This window comes from Ranitomeya variabilis, chromosome 5 (assembly GCF_051348905.1).
Source record: "Ranitomeya variabilis isolate aRanVar5 chromosome 5, aRanVar5.hap1, whole genome shotgun sequence".
NCBI classification, from domain to species: domain Eukaryota; kingdom Metazoa; phylum Chordata; class Amphibia; order Anura; family Dendrobatidae; genus Ranitomeya; species Ranitomeya variabilis.
Genome location: NC_135236.1, coordinates 314,221,684 through 314,246,687, shown reverse-complemented (window position 1 = coordinate 314,246,687; position 25,004 = coordinate 314,221,684). Strand labels below are relative to the sequence as shown.

General features: G+C 48.7%; 1 protein-coding gene across 3 annotated transcripts in view; it reads left to right on the top strand.

Annotated features, from left to right (window-relative positions):
• Window positions 1-25,004, top strand: part of BEND7 (BEN domain containing 7) — a 148,262-nt gene that overhangs the window by 106,023 nt on the left and 17,235 nt on the right. The window lies entirely within an intron of this gene.

Below are 25,004 nucleotides of genomic sequence, written 5' to 3'. Positions count from 1 at the left end.
AAAGCGGCGCATTCGTCGTCAGCGACCCCCAAAGCAGAGAGGTAGCGCTGATCAGCTCAGGGACAGTATTACGCCGCCCCCCGGGAACATCTTGCCAGAGACTGCTCCGGGCCCTCCGGGGTTTGTCCCAGCCGTGACTGATACGGATCACTCCGCTAATTCTCCTCAAAAAGACTCCTCTTTGAACTTGGAAACTGTTACTCTGGATCGACGTTCGCCTAAAGGAGGTAACGCAGCACCGCAGCAGACATTCTGGACTCGGATCTACACCTGGGCCCGTCGTCGGAGGCCATCTTCTTCATCCGCCAACAGGACTACGTCGCTGACGGAGCCTCACCATCCGGACTGCATCGCTGAAACAGCACTGATAAGTGAACGTGATTGACTTCATCTTGTTAGGGGGTCACTAGTGAGGCGCTGTCGCGTTCCGCGGGAATAGTTCAGGGCGCCTATATAGTAGAGAGGATTTACTGTGAAATTGTGATTTTGTACTTGAGTTCCCTGCGTGGAAAACTATTGTTATCTGTGTTTGGTTGAAAGTTAAAAGGAAAGTTAAAGAAAACGTTATTTGCTTTCTGGCTCCTCTTTGTCCCTGCATCCTTCTTTACCTGCGGTCTTTACATTTGGCGTAGTCGGCAGGATGCAGGATCCAAAGAGGGAGCCAGAGGATACGGAGGATGGGGCTGGGCCTAGAGCGTCTCTCTCCTTGGGGGCCATGTTAAATAATCTGCCCAAGTTTAATGGGAGCAACATGTTGTTGTGGAGCTGGACTGAAAGGATGCGGGGGCTGCTGAGAATGCATCCTATGACCCCGGCCCTGGAAGCGGAGGTGGCCATTATGGCATTAGACGGAGAGGCCCGGGATTCAGTGATGTTGAGACCCCCCGCAGAGCGGAATACTTTTGCCCGGGTGTTAGATGTGTTAGAGGGGACGCACGGGGATCCCACCGACGTGGGAGAGCTGAGGGCCCGGTTGTTTAGACGGCGACAAAAAGAGGGCGAGACTGTCACTCAGTACATGAATGCTCTGCAAGAGCTACACATTGCGATCGTGCGGAAAGATGGTATGGGGATGGGACATGTTGACGTGACCCTACGCGACCAGCTGGTGACGGGACTGCGAGATGAGCTAACCAAACAGGCTCTACGTGAACGAGTGCGGGTCGACCCGCGCCTGACTTTCTCCGACATAGGCAATGAGGCCCGCACCCGGGAGCAAGAGAGGGGGGTGACGGTCCCGACTGGAGAGACTCGGGTTATCCAGACCGCTGCCGCAGAAGGGAGTGAGCCGTTGTGGGTTCAGGAGATGCGGCAGGAGCTCAAACAAATCAGAGACGAACTGGCTGAAGTAAAAAAAAAAATGCGCGGAGTCCAAGGGAGTTACCCCGGGATCAAGGGTCTGGGGGTCCAGCTCGTGGCGCTCGATCAGGATATTATCCAGTCCCCGGTGTTTGCTATGGTTGCGGGGAGGCCGGACATTTTGCACGGGAATGCCCCCGGAGAGGGAGGGCCTCGTCTCGTCGGGCGTTAAACTAGAGGACTCCGAGCTAAGGGGACGACGCTCGGAGTCAGAGTCCCCGCGGATGGGCGGTGAAAGTCCCGGAAATTTGGTTGCCAGCTGCCCCCTGGTTTGGGCAGAGTTTGAAGGGCGGGCTGTACGTTGTCTGGTAGACACCGGGTCCCAAGTCACGACTATGCCCGAGGCTTATTTTAGAAAACATTTCCCTTTGTCAGTCAGACCCCAATGGGGCCCCGTAATTCGGTTACAGGCCGCCAATCAGCTGCCCATCCCAGTGGAGGGGGTCACCTGGATGCAAATATCTTTATGTGGGAAAGACCTGGGTCGCCGGGGGGTTGTGTTAACACGGGGAGATCCCAGCCCACAACATACCGTGACTTTGGGGATGAACGTATTGAAAGACTTTGGCAGTTTTCTGTTAGGGGAGACTACACAAGAGACACTTAGTGGGGGACCAGTACACCTCAAGGTTCCGTATTCAGACAGCTAGTGAGAGAAGTCCGGGTGCAGGAGACCTGTCAGGAGGGAGACATACTAGGGAGAGTAATTACTTCCCCGACAGCAAAGGTGACGTTTCCCCCAGGACAGACTGTGATATCCCTGCCCATACGAGCTCGCATCCCTCTAGAAGGAGTGCAAGTGCAGGTTGAGCCCACCTTTACGTCCCCTTTGCCCACAGGACTGCTAGTGGCCCGATCTCTGGCTACTGTTAAAAATGGGGCCGTACCAGTGCGATGTGTGAATGTGGACGAACACGATGTCGTGCTACGGGTCCGTAGTGAGATGGCCAAAGTGTTACGACCGTTAGAAGTGATGCCTCCTCCAGATACTTTGCAGTTAGAGGTGGATTCCCCTGATCCCTGGATGGTCAGTGTCCGGTCTACGCAGGATCCTGAGCCGATAGCGTTTCGAAAGGGTCAAACTATTCTGGAGCACATGCGGACAGAATTATCGGGCCTGGAACCATCACAGATCTCACGAGTGCAGCGACTCCTTGGACACTATGCTAAAGTGTTCGCGCAACATGAAGATGATTTTGGCTGTACCACGGCCATCGAACATGGAATTCCGACCGGGGATACAGTGCCCATCAGGGAGCGGTACAGACAGATTCCCCCGCAGATGTACCAGGAAGTAAAGACGTTGTTAGGCCAGATGCTACAAAAAGGAGTGATCCGCGAGAGTCAGAGCCCGTGGGCTGCACCGATCGTGCTGGTGCGGAAAAAGGACGGCACGCTCCGGTTCTGTGTGGACTACCGTAAGCTAAATGCATGCACCGTCCGAGACTCTTATCCACTTCCCCGTATTGAGGAGTCTCTCTCCGTGCTGGGTCGGGCCAAATATTTTTCCACCTTAGACCTAGCCAGCGGATACTGGCAGGTCCCGATGTCAGAAGCAGATCGTCCTAAGACAGCGTTTATCCTGCCCATGGGACTATTCGAGTTCAATCGAATGCCGTTTGGACTGGCCAACGCTCCAGGCACCTTCCAACGATTAATGGAGCGGTGTCTGGGGGATTTGAACTTCGAGGCCACTCTTATTTATCTGGATGACATCATCATCTATGCCCCAACATTCGAGGAACATCTGTGCCGACTGGAGCAGGTACTGGACCGGTTACTGAAATACGGGCTTAAGGTGAAGCCCCAGAAGTGTCACTTGTTCCGGGAACAGATCGAGTACCTGGGGCATGTGGTGTCCGCCGAAGGAGTCCGGCCATCACAGGAGAAGATTGCCGCAATCCAGGAGTGGCCCACACCGGAGACCGCCAAGGATGTACGGGCATTCCTGGGCCTCGCCGGGTACTACCGGCGCTTTGTGAAGAACTTTGCTCGCCGCTCTTACAATCTACAAGTCTTGCTGAAAGGAAGCTCCCCCAAGGAACGGGGAAAGAAGATACAATGGCAGGAGCCACAAGAAGCAGTGTTCCGGGACTTGAAGACAGCTCTCATGGAGCCGCCTGTGTTGGCTTATGCGGACTTTTCGCAACCGTTCATCCTGCACACCGACGGCAGCTCTCAGGGATTGGGGGCTGTGTTGTCTCAGGTTCAGGATGGGCGGGAGAGAGTGATCGCCTATGCGAGTCGGTCTCTTCATGACTCTGAGTTGAACCCGGACAATTACAGTTCTTTCAAGGTGGAGCTGCTGGCCGTGGTGTGGGCTATGACGGAGCGGTTCGCTGAGTACCTGGCCGGTTCTGAGGTGCTGGTACGCACGGATAACAACCCATTGGCACATCTGGAGAATGCGAAATTGGGTGCCCTGGAACAGCGCTGGGTAGCCCGGATGGCCAAGTACAGATACCGTATCCTCTACAAGCGAGGGGCGGAGAATGTTCATGCTGACGCATTATCTCGTCTGCGGAATAACACCCCAAAAACTAACCGAGATGAGGAGCTGGAGGGAGAAGAAATCCCCTATGCCATCGGGGGCGCTGCTCGGACGGCTGCGAGTCGGGAGCAGACCGGGAACGGAACGGCTACGGGACTGTTGGTTCAGAGTCGGGACGAATGGATACGGTTGCAACAAGAAGACCAGGAACTAGCTCCATTGCGACAGTGGGTAACGAATGGTCTATTGCCCGTGAGAACTCCTGGACAAACCCTCCCGTCAGATCTGAACCTTCTTCTGCGGCAATGGGAGCGCCTAACTCTCCAGGAAGGACTCTTATGCCACTTAACCATGGCTCAGGCAGATTCCGGGCCGACGTGGCAGATGGTCTTACCAGGGCCCGTGGTGGCCGCAGTTGCTAAAGAAGCTCATGAGTCCGGGGCACACTTCGGAGTGAAGAGGACGTTTAAGTGGCTGCAAACTCGGTTCTATCATCCTCGGCTGCTTGCGGAAGTACAAACTGCCTGTAGGCAATGTCGACAATGTGAGTTAACCAAGTCACCGGAGGAAAGGGCGCCTGTGCAGAGCATCACGACGTCTGCTCCTTTTGAAGTATTAATGATAGACTACATCACCATTGGAGCAGCGCATCAAGGCTACGAACACTGCCTCGTTATGATTGATCATTTTTCAAAATTCGCGGTAGTCACCCCTACCCGTGATCAGACAGCTGAGTCTGCGGCGAGCGCTGTCTGTAAGAACTTTATTCAAGTTTACGGCTGTCCGAGACGAATACATTCGGATCAAGGCGCCTATTTCTTGGGCAAAGTCATGGATGAACTGCATCGCCTCTACGGCATTGATAAGTCACGCACCACACTGTATCACCCTCAGGGAAATGGGGCTTGTGAGCTTTGCTTCAAATGTTGCGTGCGCTGGAGCAAGATCAAAAGACCCGCTGGCCGGAGTATGTGTCTGATCTAGTGTGGATCTACAACAATAGAGTTCATCAAGTCACAGGACGCACCCCGTATGAAGTGGTCTTTGGGCGCCCAGGGAAAGGCGTGACAGATCTGGAACTGTCTTCGGAGGAAGAAGGCCCCCGAGCAGGGATGGCTTTGTGGGTGCGTGATCATCGACATCGGCTGCAGACCTTACACCGGATGGTGCACACTCGAATTCGGGAAGTGGAGCATCGGAGCACCCCTACAGCAAAACCCCCAGAGTTCCGGCCAGGTGATCGAGTACTCGTTCGAGAACACAGACCACAAAACAAGTTAGACCACCGTTGGGAAAAAACACCCTATCGGGTACTTCGCCGTATAGACCCGCATGGACCTGTATATGAAGTGCGGTCTGAAGTCCCCGGAAGCACAGGAACTCGCATTCTCCATCGCAACATGCTCCGTTTGTGTCGCTCTGTTGACTCGAACACCCCAGAACCCGCAATCAGGGAAGAGCCACCTACGACTGAGTCCCCCAACAACCCTTGGTGGGATGAAGAGGATGATGAAGAAGAGGAACGGTGTCAAAATGCTCCCCCTATCTCGACTACTACACTACCCCTGACCAGTCGCCCCTCCGTTGACTGCATTCCCCCGACACCCCCTACACAAAGCCCCGAGCTACGACATTCTGAACGTTCTACTGCAGGTAGACCCCCAGCTCGCTACAGTCCTGACTTACACGCTAGACAGACTCAAGTGTGGAACAACCCGTCAGGTGGGCGACCTGTCAGTTCGAAGACCTCGCCCAGGGACTGGCGAGCATACAGGGTGGGGGAATGTAGGGGACGGGGACCTGGTGAGCCGTGCGGACGGGTGGAACCATTGTTGCCGGGAGTCGGGGTTCCGGGGAACGAATGTGTGGGACGTACGGGAAGCCGGGCAGATGTGACAGGAGGCAGAGTGACGCAGGGAGGGAGGAGGATAAAAGGAAAAGCACGCGAAAGCAGGGGCAGAGGAGCGCGAGAGGACTCTGAGGGGAGGGAACGTCAGCGCAGTTGTCGTGTGTGTGCAGGCCGCAGAGAGACTTGCTGGAAGCAGGGGGAGAACGCGCAGCAGACGCTGCAGGCAACTACCAGAGCCCCCAGAAAGCGGCGCATTCGTCGTCAGCGACCCCCAAAGCAGAGAGGTAGCGCTGATCAGCTCAGGGACAGTATTACGCCGCCCCCCGGGAACATCTTGCCAGAGACTGCTCCGGGCCCTCCGGGGTTTGTCCCAGCCGTGACTGATACGGATCACTCCGCTAATTCTCCTCAAAAAGACTCCTCTTTGAACTTGGAAACTGTTACTCTGGATCGACGTTCGCCTAAAGGAGGTAACGCAGCACCGCAGCAGACATTCTGGACTCGGATCTACACCTGGGCCCGTCGTCGGAGGCCATCTTCTTCATCCGCCAACAGGACTACGTCGCTGACGGAGCCTCACCATCCGGACTGCATCGCTGAAACAGCACTGATAAGTGAACGTGATTGACTTCATCTTGTTAGGGGAGTCACTAGTGAGGCGCTGTCGCGTTCCACGGGAATAGTTCAGGGCGCCTATATAGTAGAGAGGATTTACTGTGAAATTGTGATTTTGTACTTGAGTTCCCTGCGTGGAAAACTATTGTTATCTGTGTTTGGTTGAAAGTTAAAAGGAAAGTTAAAGAAAACGTTATTTGCTTTCTGGCTCCTCTTTGTCCCTGCATCCTTCTTTACCTGCGGTCTTTACACAGTCACCTCTCTATTCCCAGCTGGTGCCACTGAGCCCCTTCTCGAAATAGACGCAGCTCCCACCGCAGGGACTCGCACATGTCAGACATGTATGGCATGTCCACATCTAATTATGTATCTATTTCCTTACAGTTGGTTTTATTAAATGTGGCTGCAGATAGCCCAAACCTCAGACAGAAATGTCTAGAATTACTGTAAGCATACCAAAATATTTAGAATTGAGAGTCCTCAGTGGTTGATACCTTTTAATGGCTAACTGAAAAGATGGTAACAAATTGCAAGCTTTCGAGACTTCACAGGTCTCTTCATCAGGCAAAGACTAAAATAAATTCTGAAGAATCACATATTTACGCACAACATAGCACAGAAAAAAAAAAAGGGAAAAAAACATGGATAAGATAGGTGACATGAAGCAGAATTACCATGAGTGATACACAGTTATGTCCATAAATATTGGGCCAGTTCTTAGATAAGGAATGTTTTATTGTCCTCTGATTGGGGTTGATTCTGTTGTGATGACCCCACATGCTCTGAGGGGCAAGTTTCTTAGTTGATGTAAAAAGACATAAATGCATGCGACACATTCATTCCTGTAGTGAGAGTGTCAAAGGTCGTCATCAGTTTATATTCCCAGACTCTTCTGTCTCTCTTAGATTTGAAGCTGCCTTTTAACACAAGTAATTTCATGTCCATAATGTTATGATTTGGGAGACAAAAATGTATTGCCACAGGTAGATCCATTCTTTTCTCTGACGCCCATGACGGCACCACGGAGAGAGGGGATCCGCCCACTAAGGACAGGAAACCTACAGATAAAAAGGTGGTACCTCTCTCCTGCATCAGTTGGTTTCCTGTCCTTGATGGGAGACCTACAGATTCACCTCCGTCAGAGGAAAAGATTCGTCGTGGGAATTCCAGGGCCAATCAGCCGATCCAGGCAGTGGGGGCCCCCCTGCCTCGGCTGGTGTGGTGACCCGAAGCGCCACCGCTGGGGCTAGTAGGCCTTTAGGGTGCGTGGAGAGAGGTGGCGGGACCGACGGCCACGTCTCTAGGTAAGACTCACCAGCAGCAGCCGTATCCAAGGGGGGTCCCTCTATGGATAGGAGCCGATGTCTTGCTCCCTGGCGTCAGTCTGCAGGCTGCAGTTCCCGGGAGTCCCGAGGAGTCAGCATGCGGTGGTGCACGGCGCCATCTTGCCCTGTCTGCGCACGCGCAAGATAGAGCGGGATTTCAAGCAGCGGGGGCTTTGAGCGCGCGCGGCTGGAAGGGTACCACGCGCGAGCGCTGCGATCCTCGCCCCTGTGCGCTTGCGCAGCCTCTGGAGGAACTGCGCAGGCGCGGGATTTCACGCCTGATGTGGAACTGCGCATGCGCGGGATATAAAAAAAAATGACTCCATCCACCGCTATTTTAGCAAGGTACACCTGGGGGCAAACGCTTCCAATGGAGACCGGCCAGTGCTCACCAGCCATGAGCGATGCAGAGCAAGTATCTCCCCTGCCCAGGGCATCTCCACAGCCGCCGCCACAGCAGCGGCAGCAGAAGCGACGAACCCAAAAAGGACACCAGGACTCTACCGGGAAAGGGCGTTCTGGATCACTGCGCAGCAAAGAGTCCAGCGTAACATCCGGCTCAAGGGATAAAGCGATAACAAACATGGATCGTCCCCAACCGGTATTTATGGGTCCATAAGGTGGTAAGTGATCTTCGTGAAAGTTAGTGATAGTGAGGGCCTATCTTTGTGCTTTTTACTATAGGGGAAGAAAAGCGCAAGCAAAACTAAACATAACATATGTGCCTTATGTAAAGAAGATCTTCCATCTTCATGGGAAAAAAGACTTTGCAGTGTTTGCATTCAGCAGACAGTGACAGAAGGCCTCCCCGGGTTCGCAGCGGACCTTAAAAATCTGATTAAAGTCCAGGTAGACGAGACCTTTAAATCCCTCAAAGGAGGGAAAAAGCGAAGGAAGACTAAGCACAGATCTCCGTCTCCTGAATCTGGTGATTCAGGGGAAGATATGGATTCAGACACATCTAATTCTTCCTCCTTATCATCATCATCTTCATCTTCCTCGGGAGGCCGTAGTTGCTTTCCTATAGAGGAAACTGACAGTCTGGTTAAGGCCGTTAGGAACACTATGGGACTGGCAGACCCGCACCCAAAAAGATCCGTTCAAGACATAATGTTCGGGGGGCTTGACCAAAAAAAGAGAAGGGCCTTTCCCCTTAATGAGAAAATCCAGGCTTTAATCAAAAAAGAGTGGAAAAAGCCTATAAGAAAGTTACTACTTACTCCGAAAAGGAAATATCCATTCGATGACCAATCCTGTTCCTTCTGGGATAAGGCGCCTAAACTGGACGTGGCAATTGCTAAGGCATCCAAAAAATATGCCCTTCCGTTTGATGACATGGGGGTCTTAAAAGACCCAATGGACAAGAAGGCAGATGGCTTCCTCAGAGGTTCATGGGAAGCGGCTGGTGGAGGCCTTAAACCGGCAGTCGCGGCCGCATGTACATCTCGCTCCCTGATGGTATGGTTAGACCAATTAGAAAGCCACCTCAAGAACAGGTCATCCCGAGACTCAATTTTAAATATGTTACCTGTTATGCGTGGAGCGGCCGCCGCCTTGGCAGAAGCCTCAGCCGATTCAATCAAACTATCCGCTAGGTCAGCAGTTTTTTCTAATGCAGCAAGACGGGCCCTTTGGCTAAAATGTTGGCCGGGAGATCTCCAGACAAAGTCTAAACTGTGTACCATCCCCTGTTGTAACGATTCCTGATACTTATCTGTCCGGCCGGCGCGCTCCCAGTGTTCCTTCTTCTTCTTCTGCCTCCAGTTTCTCGGCCTCTCTGCGCGTCGCCGGTCCACGCATGCGCCGTAGGGTCTCCTCCGCCGCTCTGCCTTCTGGGAGGTCGTGACCCGGTGGTCCCGCCTCCAATATGGCGGCGCCCATCAGGTATTTCAGCTCGGCGCTTCCCCAGGTAAAGCGCCTGCGTATCTTCGTTGTTTCTGCTCCGTAGTTCAGCGTTGTGCTCTGGCCCATTCTAAGCTTAAGCCTCGTTGTTCCCTTTCCTGCCTTGTGCTCTGTTTCTTCGGCTTCTTCCCTCGCCCTCCGTCCCCTTTATCCTTCAGCTCCAACTGCCTGGTTAACTTGTATTTTTCCCTTCCAGTGCTCCGCATCAGTCATCCTCTGCATACCAGTTCTCCTGCTCCACCCAGTCGTCCCTTTGGCTCCGGCAGTTGCGGTTCCATCCTCCCTGGGCCTGCTCCTAACACTCCCTGTATAGGGGGTGCTCCCATCAGGTTCGCTCGCCCTAGGGGGCTCTGGGATCGTGACCCAGAGGGTCCACTTTGGGGTTCACCTCTCCCTCCCTGGCTCATCCCCGTGTAGCGTGATAGTATACGCAGGCCATGGATCCCGCTGGAGCCGCTGCCGCTCAAAAAGAGTTGCTCTTTCTCCGCGAGAATCAGTCCCGTATGATGGCCTTTATGAAGTCGATGGACTCTCGTTTGTCCTCACTTCAATCTTCCGATCCTGGGAATGCTTCTTTGTTGCTAAATCTGCAGCAGGAGCTGGCGCAGCAGCGCGACACCCAAACGCAGGTTTTGACTTATCTAGCCGCTATTGATTCTCGCCGTCTCTCCCTACAGACCCCTTCCCCTACAGTCGCGTCTGTTCACGCTCCTCACGCACCTCCCCGTTTGGCCAAACCCCCACGCTACAATGGAGACCCCAAAGTGTGTCGGGGTTTCCTTAATCAGTGTCGCCTCCATTTTGAGCTCTTGCCCTTGCAATACCCCACCGATCGAGCTAAAATTGCCTTCATAATTTCCCATCTCGAGGGGAATGCATTAGCGTGGGTAAATCCTCTCTGGGAACGAGATGATCCACTAATGTCTCGCCTAGACAATTTCCTCGAGACGTTCCGTCGAGTGTTCGACGAACCTGGTCGCCTGGCCTCAACTACTGAGTCCCTGTTCAGTTTACAACAAGGGACCCTATCCGTTGGTCAGTACGCCATTCAATTCCGCACTTTATCCTCTGATCTTGGGTGGAACAATGAGGCCCTGGTAGGGGCATTCTGGCGTGGTCTATCCGGGCGCATAAAAGACGAATTGGCGGGACGTGATACTCCCACCAATTTGGAAGATCTAATATCCTTGGCTACTCGTATTGATCTCCGATTCCAGGAACGAGCACGAGAGAGAAGGACTCCACGTCTTTCCCTGCCTCTTCGAACGTCACCCAGTCCTAAACCCAGAGTGTCTACCTCTGAACCGGTGCCGGAACCTATGCAGGTAGACCGGCTCAAGATGTCTGAGCAACGGCGCCAGGAGAGACGCACTCAGGGTCTGTGCTTCTACTGTGGCAGTTCTTCCCATCTCCTGCGTGCTTGTCCTGATCGTCCGGAAAACTCCTCCGCCTAGGTCAGGTAAGAGAGGCCTCCCTAGGTACATGTGATACCTCTCTACCCCTTACGCTCTCTGTTCTACTTCTTGTCTCTGGTAAACGCTATTCCCTGCAAGCTTACATTGACTCGGGTGCAGCAGGGAATTTTATCAGGTTAGAGGAGGTAGTAAGATTTTCTGTTCCCGTTAAGACTCTTGAAAGCCCTCTCTTTCTTGCGTCAGTTGATGGTAAACCTTTGCAAGAGACTATAACCCAGGTCACCCAAGTAGTAGAACTTCAGGTAGGGGTTTTACACAAGGAAAAGATTGCCTTTTACGTTTTAGCCAATATTTCCCATCCAGTACTTTTAGGCTTACCGTGGTTACGTACCCATGAACCTATGTTAGATTGGCATAATGGCAATGTTCTCTCGTGGGGGGATTCCTGTCGGGCTCGGTGTCTCTTGTCGGTACGTCCTGTGGGTGACTCTTGCTCTTCCCTTGCCCTTCCTGGTCTGCCTTCTGCTTATTCTTCCTTTTCTGATGTTTTCAATAAAAAAGAAGCAGAGAACCTTCCTCCACATCGGTCCTACGACTGTCCTATAGATCTGGTTCCTGGTGCCATGCCTCCGCGAGGAAGAATTTACCCTCTCTCTCCTATGGAGACTCAAGCCATGTCGGAGTACGTTCGGGAGAACCTTGCTAGGGGATTCATTCGGAAGTCCACCTCCCCTGCTGGGGCCGGTTTCTTTTTTGTCAAGAAAAAAGACGGCTCACTTCGTCCCTGCATAGACTATAGGGGATTGAACAACATAACGGTGAAGAATAAATATCCGTTACCTTTAATCTCTGAACTCTTTGACCGCTTAAGAGGAGCACGAGTTTTCACTAAGTTAGATCTTCGAGGTGCTTACAACCTTGTTCGAATCCGTGTCGGGGATGAGTAGAAGACTGCATTCAATACTCGTGACGGCCACTATGAGTACTTGGTGATGCCTTTTGGTCTCTGCAACGCTCCCGCTGTTTTCCAAGAATTCGTAAATGACATCTTCAGAGATTGCCTTTATGTATGTGTCGTAGTTTATCTGGACGACATACTAATCTTCTCTCCGAATCTCTCTGCCCATCGACGAGATGTCCGTCTTTTTCTTCAACGCCTCCGAGAGAACCATCTTTTTGCCAAGATCGAGAAATGTGTATTCGAACAATCCAGTTTACCCTTCTTGGGATATATTGTTTCAGATGCCGGTCTAAAGATGGATCCAGCCAAGGTCTCCGCAATTCTGGATTGGCCACAGCCTGTTGGTATTAAAGCCATTCAACGTTTCCTCGGCTTCGCCAATTACTATAGGCAATTCATTCCACATTTCTCTTCTTTAACCAAGCCCATCTCGGCTCTTACTCGCAAAGGAATTGCTTCCAACAACTGGTCTTCGGAGGCCCAAAATGCATTTCTTACTTTAAAACAAAAATTTGCTGTAGCCCCGGTACTTCATCGTCCTGACGCTAACAGACCCTTCGTCCTTGAAGTGGATGCATCTTCCGTGGGAGTCGGAGCAGTCATCTTACAGAAGTCAGCTTCTGGACGTGTCGTCACTTGTGGGTTCTTCTCCAAATCATTTTCTTCTTCAGAACGCAATTATTCTATCGGAGATAAGGAACTGTTGGCCATTAAGTTGGCCTTAGAAGAGTGGCGATATCTTCTCGAAGGGGCCGTTCATTCCTTCACCATATTTACAGATCATAAGAATCTAGCCTATGTACAGACTGCTCAAAGACTTAACCCTCGTCAGGCCAGATGGTCCCTGTTTTTTGGACGTTTTGATTTTGAACTCCATTTCCGTCCTGGAGACAAAAATGTCAGAGCTGATGCTCTCTCACGGTCCTCTCAACCTTTGGATGTGGTGGAGAATCCTGCACATATTATTGATCCGGCTAAGATTATTTCCGTTGCTCCTCTGGAAGTAGTCTCCTCTCCTCCTGGGAAGACCTTCGTGGCAAGCAAAGACAGGAGACAAGTTTTGCTCTGGGGTCATTCCTCTAAATTTGCCGGGCACGCAGGAGTCAAGAAGACACTTTCTCTTATAACTCGTCACTACTGGTGGCCATCCGTTCGTCAGGACGTCCTAGATTTCCTTGCTTCGTGTCCTTCTTGTGCAAAAAATAAGGTTCCTCGGCAGCTACCTACCGGACTCTTACATCCGCTTCCTGTACCTTCTTGTCCTTGGAGTGATATTGCCATGGACTTTATTACGGATCTCCCTCGCTCCTCTAATTGCTCTGTTATCCTAGTGGTTGTGGACCGATTTTCGAAAATGGCCCACTTCATACCCTTGTCTGGATTGCCATCTGCTCCCGAATTGGCAAAGATCTTCATCCTTCATGTTTTCCGACTTCACGGCTTTCCTCGTCACATTGTTTCTGATCGTGGAGTTCAGTTCACCGCCCGCTTCTGGAGAGCCCTGTGTAGCTTAATGAAGGTGACCTTGGATTTCTCCTCCGCCTACCATCCTCAGTCCAATGGCCAAGTGGAGCGTGTCAATCAGGTTCTCACATCCTATTTACGACATTTCTCCAATGCCCATCAGAACGATTGGGTCTCTTTGCTTCCGTGGGCTGAATTTGCCTATAACAATCACCCCTGTGAATCTTCTTCTAAATCTCCATTCTTGGTGGTTTTCGGGCAACACCCTGGCATTCCTTTTCCCATTTCCTGCACTTCAGGCGTACCAGCAGCTGATTCTTTGTCCCAGGAGTTCTCCAAAATTTGGCAAGAGACTAAGGAGTCACTTCTTAAGGCCAGTGATCGTATGAAAAGGTTTGCGGATAAGAGACGGCTTGATGCTCCACCTTATCAACTGGGGGATAAGGTGTGGCTCTCATCTCGGTATATTAGGTTGAAAATTCCGTCTCATAAACTTGGTCCTCGTTACATTGGTCCCTTTGAAATTTCCCACCGAATTAATGATGTAGCTTACAAGTTAAAATTACCCGCATCTTTGCGTGTTCCTAATGCCTTTCATGTCTCACTTCTTAATCCTGCTGTATTTAATCGTTTTCACTCTTCTTCTCCTGTAGACCCATCCTTCTCTTCCTCCGACGGACAATTCGAGGTGAGGGACATTCTAGCCCAGAAAACGGTTAAGGGTCGGACATGGTTTCTGATTGATTGGAAGGGTTTTGGTCCTGAGGAGAGATCTTGGGAACCTTGAGAAAACATCAATGCACCCCTTATTTTGAAGAAGTTTCTTTCCAGTTCCAGGAGGGGGGGGAGTAAGAAAGGGGGTACTGTAACGATTCCTGATACTTATCTGTCCGGCCGGCGCGCTCCCAGCGTTCCTTCTTCTTCTTCTGCCTCCAGTTTCTCGGCCTCTCTGCGCGTCGCCGGTCCACGCATGCGCCGTAGGGTCTCCTCCGCCGCTCTGCCTTCTGGGAGGTCGTGACCCGGTGGTCCCGCCTCCAATATGGCGGCGCCCATCAGGTATTTCAGCTCGGCGCTTCCCCAGGTAAAGCGCCTGCGTATCTTCGTTGTTTCTGCTCCGTAGTTCAGCGTTGTGCTCTGGCCCATTCTAAGCTTAAGCCTCGTTGTTCCCTTTCCTGCCTTGTGCTCTGTTTCTTCGGCTTCTTCCCTCGCCCTCCGTCCCCTTTATCCTTCAGCTCCAACTGCCTGGTTAACTTGTATTTTTCCCTTCCAGTGCTCCGCATCAGTCATCCTCTGCATACCAGTTCTCCTGCTCCACCCAGTCGTCCCTTTGGCTCCGGCAGTTGCGGTTCCATCCTCCCTGGGCCTGCTCCTAACACTCCCTGTATAGGGGGTGCTCCCATCAGGTTCGCTCGCCCTAGGGGGCTCTGGGATCGTGACCCAGAGGGTCCACTTTGGGGTTCACCTCTCCCTCCCTGGCTCACCCCCGTGTAGCGTGATACCTGTGAAGGAGAGTTCCTATTCGGGCCCACTCTAGATGATATACTAGAGAAAGCGGGTGATAAAAAGAAATCATTTCCCTCCCTGGGTTTCCCTTCATACAGGAGGCCCTTTCGGAGCAAGAGGTTCTTCCGAAGGAAACCAGGAAAAAAACAAGATAGGTGGGAAGATAAGCGGAACAAAAACAAGGGTTTCATATTCAACAAAAACCCTAACGACAACAAAAAACCCGCACAATGAATGCTTGCCCCAGGTGGGGGGAAGGCTATCCCTCTTCCTCTCGGCCTGGGAGAAAATTACCAGCAGTCCTTGGGTTTTGAACATAATAAGATCCGGACTGAAACTGAAATTTCTAAAACCCCCTCATCCCTCGTTCATGACGACTTCGCTAAGATCTTCGGAGGAAGAGCAACTAGCATTAGAAAAAGAAGTCATGGGACTAGTAAACAAAGGGGTTCTCATGGAAGTTCCCCTACAAGAAAGAGGACAAGGGTATTACTCTCCTCTGTTCCTGAGGAAGAAGCCGGACGGCTCCTTCAGGTCTATCATAAATCTGAAGAGTCTAAACAAGTTCCTAGAAATCCAGTCATTCAAAATGGAAACAATAAAAACCTCGATAAAAATATTGTTTCCACTGTGTTTTATGGTAGTCCTGGATCTGAAGGACGCCTACTATCACGTCCCTATCCACAAAGATCACCAAAAATTCCTCAGAATAGCAGTCTATATCAGGGGGGTGATATACCATTTTCAATTCATTTCCCCTTCGAGCTGGCTATAGCCCCACGGGTCTTCACGAAATTAGTTGCGGAGGTAATGGCTCACCTGAGGGAGCAAGATACCCTGATAGTGCCATGCCTCGACGACTTTTTGATAATCGGTTCCTCGCCACAACACTGCGAGGAACAGCTGAAAACAATCAAACATTCGCTGGAAAAACTGGGCTGGTTAGTGAACTTAAAGAAATCCAGATTGTTACCATGCCAGATCCAGGAGTACCTGGGCCTTACTCTGGACTCTATAAAACAAGAATGCCGTCTTCCGGAGGAAAAAATTCAAAACATAAGTCTGGTATCCAGAAGGTGAGACACCCCCTCCATAACCCTCCGCCAAGCAATGTCCCTCTTGGGATCCATGACGGCCTGCATCCCTGCAGTCCAATGGGCTCAGTTACACTCAAGGGAGCTTCAATGGCAAATCTTGTCAGAAGAAGTCTCTCTAAAAGGGAATTTAGAAAGTCGGCTCAATTTATCTCCAAACACAATTCAGTCATTAAGTTGGTGGACATCACAAGGCAATCTTTCTCAAGGAATCCCGTGGGTAACTCCAGTCTCACAGATAGTAACAACAGATGCGAGTCCCAGGGGGTTGGGGGCACACCTGAACGACCTGTTAGCTCAGGGGGCTTGGCCCTTCATATTGGAGGACAATTTTTTCAAATATGGTGAACTACTGGCAGTCAAGTTTGCACTATTAGAGTTCCTGGGTCCCCTTCGGTCGCACCATGTCAGAATTATGTCGGACAACAAAGTGGTGATAGCGTATCTAAATCACCAGGGGGGTACCCATTTTCTCAGAGTCTGATGGAGATAACCAGATCAATCTTTCACATAGCCGAAACCAATCTTCAATCCCTATCGGGCCTTCATATAAAGGGGGTGGACAATTACAGAGCAGATTACCTAAGTCGCTCTCGCTTGAAACAGGGGGAATGGGAGCTGAATCAGTCAGTGTTCACCCAGATCTCGGTAAAATGGGGCATGCCAAACATAGAACTCTTTGCAAACCATCTAAACAAAAAAGTGAACACCTTTTGCTCAATAACACCGTTGGGGAGCCCTGTTTCTCTAGATGCGTTCCTGATTCCCTGGAACCATCAACTAGCATATGCTTTTCCCCCTATTGCTCTGATTCCGGCGGTGCTGAGGAAGATTCGGGAGGGCGGGGCTCACATAATCTTGATAGCTCCATTCTGGCCGAAGAGGCCTTGGTTTTCCTGGATGATGAGAATGTCCATCTCCGATCCATGGGTACTGCCGGATCTCCCGAACCTACTCTCCCAAGGCCCAGTTCATCATCCACAGGTGGCAAGTTTGCACTTGACAGCTTGGCATTTGAAAGGGAGTTACTAGAAAACCGGGGGTTTTCTCCAGGGCTGGTATCTACACTGTTACAAAGTAGGAAACCCGTTACAGCCAAACAATATGGGAAAGTATGGAAAAAATTCCTTTCATCTTCAGGTGCCAAAATGGGGGAGGGCGTCCCTCTAAGAGCCATTCTTGAGTTTCTGCAGAATGGGTTAGAGTTGGGTCTGGCCACAAGCACCTTAAAAGTCCATGTAGCGGCTCTAGGAGCCTTATTCAACTATGATTTAGCAGGGAACCGATGGATCTCTAGATTCATCAAAGCAGCCGGTAGATCAAGGCCTCTACCTATGAAATCTACCCCTCAGTGGGATTTAAATTTAGTCCTTAGAGCATTATCTAAACCTCCCTTTGAACCCTTAGTGGATACTCCAATTAAAATCTTATCCCTTAAGACTTCCTTGCTCATTGCTCTCACTTCTGCACGTAGGGTCAGTGATATCCAGGCCCTATCCGCCAACCCCCCTTTCACGCAAATCCTCGATGATAGGGTCATCCTAAAAACTGACCCGGCATATCTCCCAAAAGTGGCGTCCCGTTTCCATAGGACACAAGAAATATCTCTGCCCTCCTTCTGTCCTAATCCCAAAAACAAAGAGGAAGAGTCATTACATACATTAGATGTGAGGAGATGCCTGATGCATTACATAGAAGCCACTAGGGAGAGTAGGGAGGATTCCTCTCTCTTTGTATGTTTTCAGGGTCCCCGGAAGGGGAAGAAAGCATCTAAGGGCACCCTGGCAAGATGGATTACAGAAGCCATCAGCCTCTCATACTCATCGAGTGGCGTACCCGTCCCGGGAAATATCAAGGCACACTCAACGAGAGCAGTGGCAACCTCTTGGGCGGAGAAGGCCGGAGCTTCGATTGAGCAGATATGTAAAGCTGCTACCTGGTCTTCACCGTCCACTTTCTATAGGCACTATAGATTGGACCTTATCTCCTCTTCAGACCTTACCTTCGGTAAAAGGGTTCTGGAAGCGGTGGTCCCTCCCTAATGTACAAATCTCTGCAATTCTCTCCGTGGTGCCGTCATGGGCGTCAGAGAAAAATATAGTTCTTACCGATAACGGTATTTCTCTGAGCCCACGACCGCACCCATACATTCCCTCCCTTCACTTCTTGGGTGTGCACGTTAATATAAGTGCCTTATGCTAATAGTATAAATAGTCACGCGGTATCTCAAGTTAAGTCTTTAAGTAATATTGAAAGCAAGTCTCTATTATAGTCTCCCATCGTTCTCTAGTAAACAACTGATGCAGGAGAGAGGTACCGCCTTTTTATCTGTAGGTTTCCTGTCCTTGGTGGGCAGATCCCCTCTCTCCGTGGTGCCGTCATGGGCTCAGAGAAATACCGTTATCGGTAAGAACTATATTTTTTTTCTCTTATTGTGTGGCGGTGAGAATTCATTCTTGTTTAAGCTTTTGCCCTGTCTCCCCCACAAACAGACCCCCAGTTGGACATTTAGTACATATAATTAAGTACACCACATTAGAAGTGTCGCAGCTGAAAGTACCTGCTATCTTGTAGTCCTGATGTGAATTGGGGATCTTTATCTTGTCCGTGGTCATTATAAATGGAAGAACAGGGATATTCTACATGCTTCCCAAAATCCACAAATCTGGAAATCCAGGAAGACCAATTATTTCATGTGTGGGCACCCTTACTCAGCAGGTATCTGGATGGGTAGAGGGTATTCTTAACCCCTTCCCGACATTTGACGTACTATCCCGTCGAGGTGGGGTGGGCCCGTATGACCACCGACGGGATAGTACGTCATACGCGATCGGCCGCGCTCACGGGGGGAGCGCGGCCGGGTGTCGGCTGCATATCGCAGCTGACATCCGGCACTATGTGCCAGGAGCGGTCACGGACCGCCCCTGGCACATTAACCCCCGGCACACCGCGATCAAACATGATCGCGATGTGCCGGCGGTGCAGGGAAGCATCGCGCAGGGAGGGGGCTCCCTGCGGGCTTCCCTGAGCCCCCCGCAGCAACGCGATGTGATCGCGTTGCTGCGAGGGTCTTACCTCCCTCCCTGCCTGCTCCAGACCCGGATCCAAGATGGCCGCGGATCCGGGCCCTGCAGGGAGGGAGGTGGCTTCACAGAAGCCTGCTCAGAGCAGGCACTGTGAAGCAGCCTGCACTTCTCGCAGATCGATGATCTGTCAGAGTGCTATGCAAACTGGCAGATCACCGATCTGTATTGTCCCCCCCTGGGGCAAAGTAAAAAAGTAAAAAAAAAAAATTCCAAATGTGTAAAAAAAAAATAAAAAAAAATATTCCAAAATAATGAAAAAAATATATATATATATTATTCCCATAAATACATTTCTTTATCTAAATTTAAAAAAAAACAATAAAAGTACACATATTTAGTATCGCCGCGTCCGAAACGACCCGACCTATAAAACTGGCCCACTAGTTAACCCCTTCAGTAAACACCGTAAGAAAAAAAAAAAAAAAAAACGAGGCAAAAAACAACGCTTTATTATCATACCGCTGAACAAAAAGTGGAATAACACGCGATCAAAAAGAAAGATATAAATAACCATGGTACCGCTGAAAGCGTCATCTTGTCCCGCAAATAACGAGCTGCCATACAGCATGATCAGCAAAAAAATAAAAAAGTTATAGTCCTGAGAATAAAGCGATGCAAAAATAATTATTTTTTCCATAAAATAGTTTTTATCGTATAAAAGCGCCAAAACATAAAAAAATGATATAAATGAGGTATCGCTGTAATCGTACTGACCCGAAGAATAAAACTGCTTTATCAATTTTACCAAACGCGGAACGGTATAAACGCCTCCCCCAAAAGAAATTCATGAATAGCTGGTTTTTGGTCATTCTGCCTCACAAAAATCGGAATAAAAAGCGATCAAAAAATGTGACGTGCCCAAAAATGTTACCAATAAAAACGTCAACTTGTCCCGCAAAAAACAAGACCTCATATGACTCTGTGGACCAAAATATGGAAAATTTATAGCTCTCAAAATGTGGTAACGCAAAAAATATTTTTTGCAATAAAAAGCGTCTTTCAGTGTGTGACGGCTGCCAATCATAAAAATCCGCTAAAAAACCCGCTATAAAAGTAAATCAAACCCCCCTTCATCACCCCCTTAGTTAGGGAAAAATAAAAAAAATGTATTTATTTCCATTTTCCCATTAGGTTTAGGGCTAGGGTTGGGGCTAGGGTTAAGGCTACAGTTAGGGTTGCGGCTAAAGTTAGGGTTAGGGTTGGGGCTAAAGTTACGGTTAGGGTTTAGATTACATTTACGGTTGGGAATAGGGTTGGGATTAGGGTTAGGGGTGTGTCAGGGTTAGAGGTGTGGTTAGGGTTACTGTTGGGATTAGGGTTAGGGGTGTGTTTGGATTAGGGTTTCAGTTATAATTGGGGGGTTTCCACTGTTTCGGCACATCAGGGGCTCTCCAAACGCGACATGGCGTCCGATCTCAATTCCAGCCAATTCTGCGTTGAAAAAGTAAAACAGTGCTCCTTCCCTTCCGAGCTCTCCCGTGTGCCCAAACAGGGGTTTACCCCAACATATGGGGTATCAGCGTACTCAGGACAAATAGGACAACAACTTTTGGGGTCCAATTTCTCCTGTTACCCCTGGGAAAATACAAAACTGGGGGCTAAAAAATAATTTTTGTGGGAAAAAAAAGAATTTTTTATTTTCACGGCTCTGCGTTATAAACTGTAGTGAAACACTTGGGGGTTCAAAGTTCTTATAACACATCTAGATAAGTTCCTTGGGAGGTCTAGTTTCCAAAATGGGGTCACTTGTGTGGGGCTTCTACTGTTTAGGTACATTAGGGGCTCTGCAAACGCAATGTGAAGCCTGCAGACCGTTCCATCTAAGTCTGCATTCCAAATGGCGCTCCTTCCCTTCCGAGCCCTCCCATGCATCCAAACGGTGGTTCCCCCCACATATGGGGTATCAGCGCACTCAGGACAAATTGGACAACAACTTTTGGGGTCCAATTTCTCCTGTTACCCTCGGGAAAATACAAAACTGGGGGCTGAAAAATAATTTTTGTGGGAAAAAATTTTAGTTTTATTTTTACGGCTCTGCATTATAAACTTCTGTGAAGCCCTTGGTGGGTCAAAGCGCTCACCACACATCTAGATAAGTTCCTTAGGGGGTCTACTTTCCAACATGGTGTCACTTGTGGGGGGTTTCTACTGTTTAGGTACATTAGGGGCTCTGCAAACGCAATGTGACGCCTGCAGACCATTCCATCTATGTCTGCATTCCAAATGGCGCTCCTTCACTTCCGAGCCCTTCCATGCGTCCAAACGGTGGTTCCCCCCCACATATGGGGTATCAGCGCACTCAGGACAAATTGGACAACAACTTTTGGGGTCCAATTTCTCCTGTTACCCTCGGGAAAATACAAAACTGGGGGCTAAAAAATAATTTTTGTGGGAAAAAATTTTTGTTTTATTTTTACGGCTCTGCATTATTAACTTCTGTGAAGCCCTTGGTGGGTCAAAGCGCTCAAAACACATCTAGATAAGTTCCTTAGGGGGTCTACTTTCCAAAATGGTGTCACTTGTGGGGGGTTTCAATGTTTAGGCACATCAGTGGCTCTCCAAACGCAACATGGCGTCCCATCTCAATTCCTGTCAATTTTGCATTGAAAAGTCAAACGGTGCTACTTCCCTTCCGAGCTCTTCCATGCGCCCAAACAGTGGTTTACCCCCACATATGGGGTATCAGCGTACTCAGGACAAATTGTACAACAACTTTTGGGGTCCAATTTCTTCTCTTACCCTTGGGAAAATAAAAAATTGGGGGTGAAAAGATAATTTTTGTGAAAAAATATGATTTTTTATTTTTACGGTTCTGCATTATAAACTTCTGTGAAGCACTTGGTGGGTCAAAGTGCTCACCACACCTCTAGATAAGTTCCTTAGGGGATCTACTTTCCAAAATGGTGTCACTTGTGGGGGGTTTCAATGTTTAGGCACATCAGGGGCTCCCCAAACGCAACATGGCGTCCCATCTCAATTCCAGTCAATTTTGCATTGAAAAGTCAAATGGCGCTCCTTCGCTTCCGAGCTCTGTCATGCGCCCAAACAGTGGTTTACCCCCACATATGGGGTATTGGCGTACTCAAGACAAATTGTACAACAACTTTTGGGGTCCATTTTCTCCTGTTACCCTTGGTAAAATAAAACAAATTGGAGCTGAAGTAAATTTTTTGTGAAAAAAAGTTAAATGTTCATTTTTATTTAAACATTCCAAAAATTCCTGTGAAGCACCAGAAGGGTTAATAAACTTCTTGAATATGGTTTTGAGCACCTTGAGGGGTGCAGTTTTTAGAATGGTGTCACACTTGGGTATTTTCTATCATATAGACCCCTCAAAATGACTTCAAATGAGATGTGGTCCCTAAAAAAAAATGGTGTTGTAAAAATAAGAAATTGTTGGTCAACTTTTAACCCTTATAACTCCCTAACAAAAAAAAATTTTGGTTCCAAAATTGTGCTGATGTAAAGTTGTAAAGTAGACATGTGGGAAATGTTACTTATTAAGTATTTTGTGTGACATATCTCTGTGATTTAAGGGCATAAAAATTCAAAGTTGGAAAATTGCAAAATTTTCAAAATTTTCGCCAAATTTCCATTTTTTTCGCAAATAAACGCAGGTAATATCAAAGAAATTTTACCACTATCATGAAGTACAATATGTCACGAGAAAACAATGTCAGAATCGCCAAGATCCGTTGAAGCGATCCAGAGTTATAACCTCATAAAGGGACAGTGGTCAGAATTGTAAAAATTGGCCCGGTCATTAACGTGCAAACCACCCTTGGTGGTGAAGGGGTTAAACCCCTGGTAAAAGAGACACCCAGCTTCATTCAGGACACCATTGACCTATTGAATAAACTATCAGCAATAGGTCCTCTACCAGAAGGAACCATCCTGGCCACCATGGATGTGGAATCTTTGTACTCCAATATCCCACACCAGGATGTATGAAATGCCTGCAAATTCTTCCTGGAAAACACAGGGACTGATGCAAATTCTGTGGTGAAACTTATAAAATTCATCCTCACCCACAATGACTTTGAATTTGACAATTAGATCTATCTACAGGAGACTGGCACAGCAATGGGAAGTAAAATGGCCCCACAGTATGAAAATCTTTTTATGGCCAAGCTTGAAAGCGACGTTATCCTCATTTCCCATCAGGCCTCTGGCCTACTACCGCTACATTGATGACATTTTTATCATCTGGACGGAGTCTGAGCCACAGCTAAAGACGTTCCATGAACAGTTTAATCAATTTCATCCAGCCATCAACTTGACACTCAACTACTCCTGTACTGAAATTAACTTTTTGGACACCATCATTAAGCTGCAGAACAATAAAATAGAGACATCCCTGAATCAGAAGCCAATCGACCGTCCAACATACCTTAAATGGGACAGTTTCCATCCAAAACCCATAAAAAAACTCCATTGTCTACAGCCAAGCCATCAGATACAATCGTATATGTTCCAACCCAATGGACAGGGATGAACACCTTGGTCGCCTCAGAAAGACCTTTTTGAATCAGGGCTACCATCCAAGAACAATTGAAAACCAGATTACAAGAGCCACCAGAATATCAAGGAATCACCTGCTACATTACAAAGCTAAAGAAAAAAATAACCGGGTACCTCTAGTAGTTACCTACAATCCAAATCTGGAGGTGCTAAGCTGCACGGAAATTACAACCTTTACTACAAAAAGATGCCCGATTACAATCCATTTTTCCAGACCCCCCATTACTGTGTTTTAGGCAGCCCTCAAACCTAAGAAGCATCATTGTCAAGAGCTCCCTGTCCTCTCCAACAGCTGCAGGTACCTTTCCTTGCAATCAGAAAAAATGTAAAACCTGTCCATTTATAATGACCACGGACAAGATAAAGATCCCCAATTTACATCAGGGCTACAAGATACCAGGTACTTTCAGCTGCGGCACTTCTAATGTGGTGTACTTTATTATTTGTACTAAATGTCCAACTGGGGGTCTGTATGTGGGGGAGACAGGGCAAAAGCTTAGAACAAGAATGAATTCTCACCGCCACACAATAAGAGAAAAAAGAATGGATCTACCTGTGGCAATACATTTTTGTCTCCCAAATCATAACATTATGGATATGAAATTACTTGTGTTAAAAGGTAGCTTCAAATCTAACAGAGACAGAAGAGTCTGGGAATATAAACTGATGACGACCTTTGACACTCTCACTACAGGAATGAATGTGTCGCATGGATTTATGTCTTTTTACATCAACTAAGGAACTTGCCCCTCAGAGCATGTGGGGTCATCACAACAGAATCAACCCCAATCAGAGGACAATAAAACATTCCTTATCTAAGAACTGGACCAATATTTATGGACATAACTGTTTATCACTCTTGATAATTCTACTTCATGTCACCTATCTTATCCATGGTTTTTTCCCTTTTTTTTTTTTTCTGTGCTATGTTGTGCATAAATATGTGATTCTTCAGAATTTATTTTAGTCTTTGCCTGTGTAGTCTCGAAAGTTTGCAATTTGTTACCATTTTTTCAGTTAGCCATTAAAAGGTATCAACCACTGAGGACTCTCAATTCTAAATATTTTTCTATCTACTGGCTAACACGGTACCAAGATATATATATCTTTCCTGTAAGCATACCAGGCTTTCCTGTCTTCATTATTGAGAAACTAAATCACACACCATTTAGAGGCACATAGGGCAAATTGTATGGAAATGATCCTGCTTCTTAATTACATGCTAGATGCAGAAGACTTCGCGAAGCATTTTGCTATTCCATGCAGTGATAATAACAAGGCAATAGGAGAAGGAGATGTGGATTGTGGTCCCCTGCATAGCCCAGATCCATGCGCTGCTCTCAGCTTTGTCTCTACCCTTTTATTTTAGCAGGTTCACATGAGGATGCACAAGCACATCTCCTCTGCACAATGACGGAG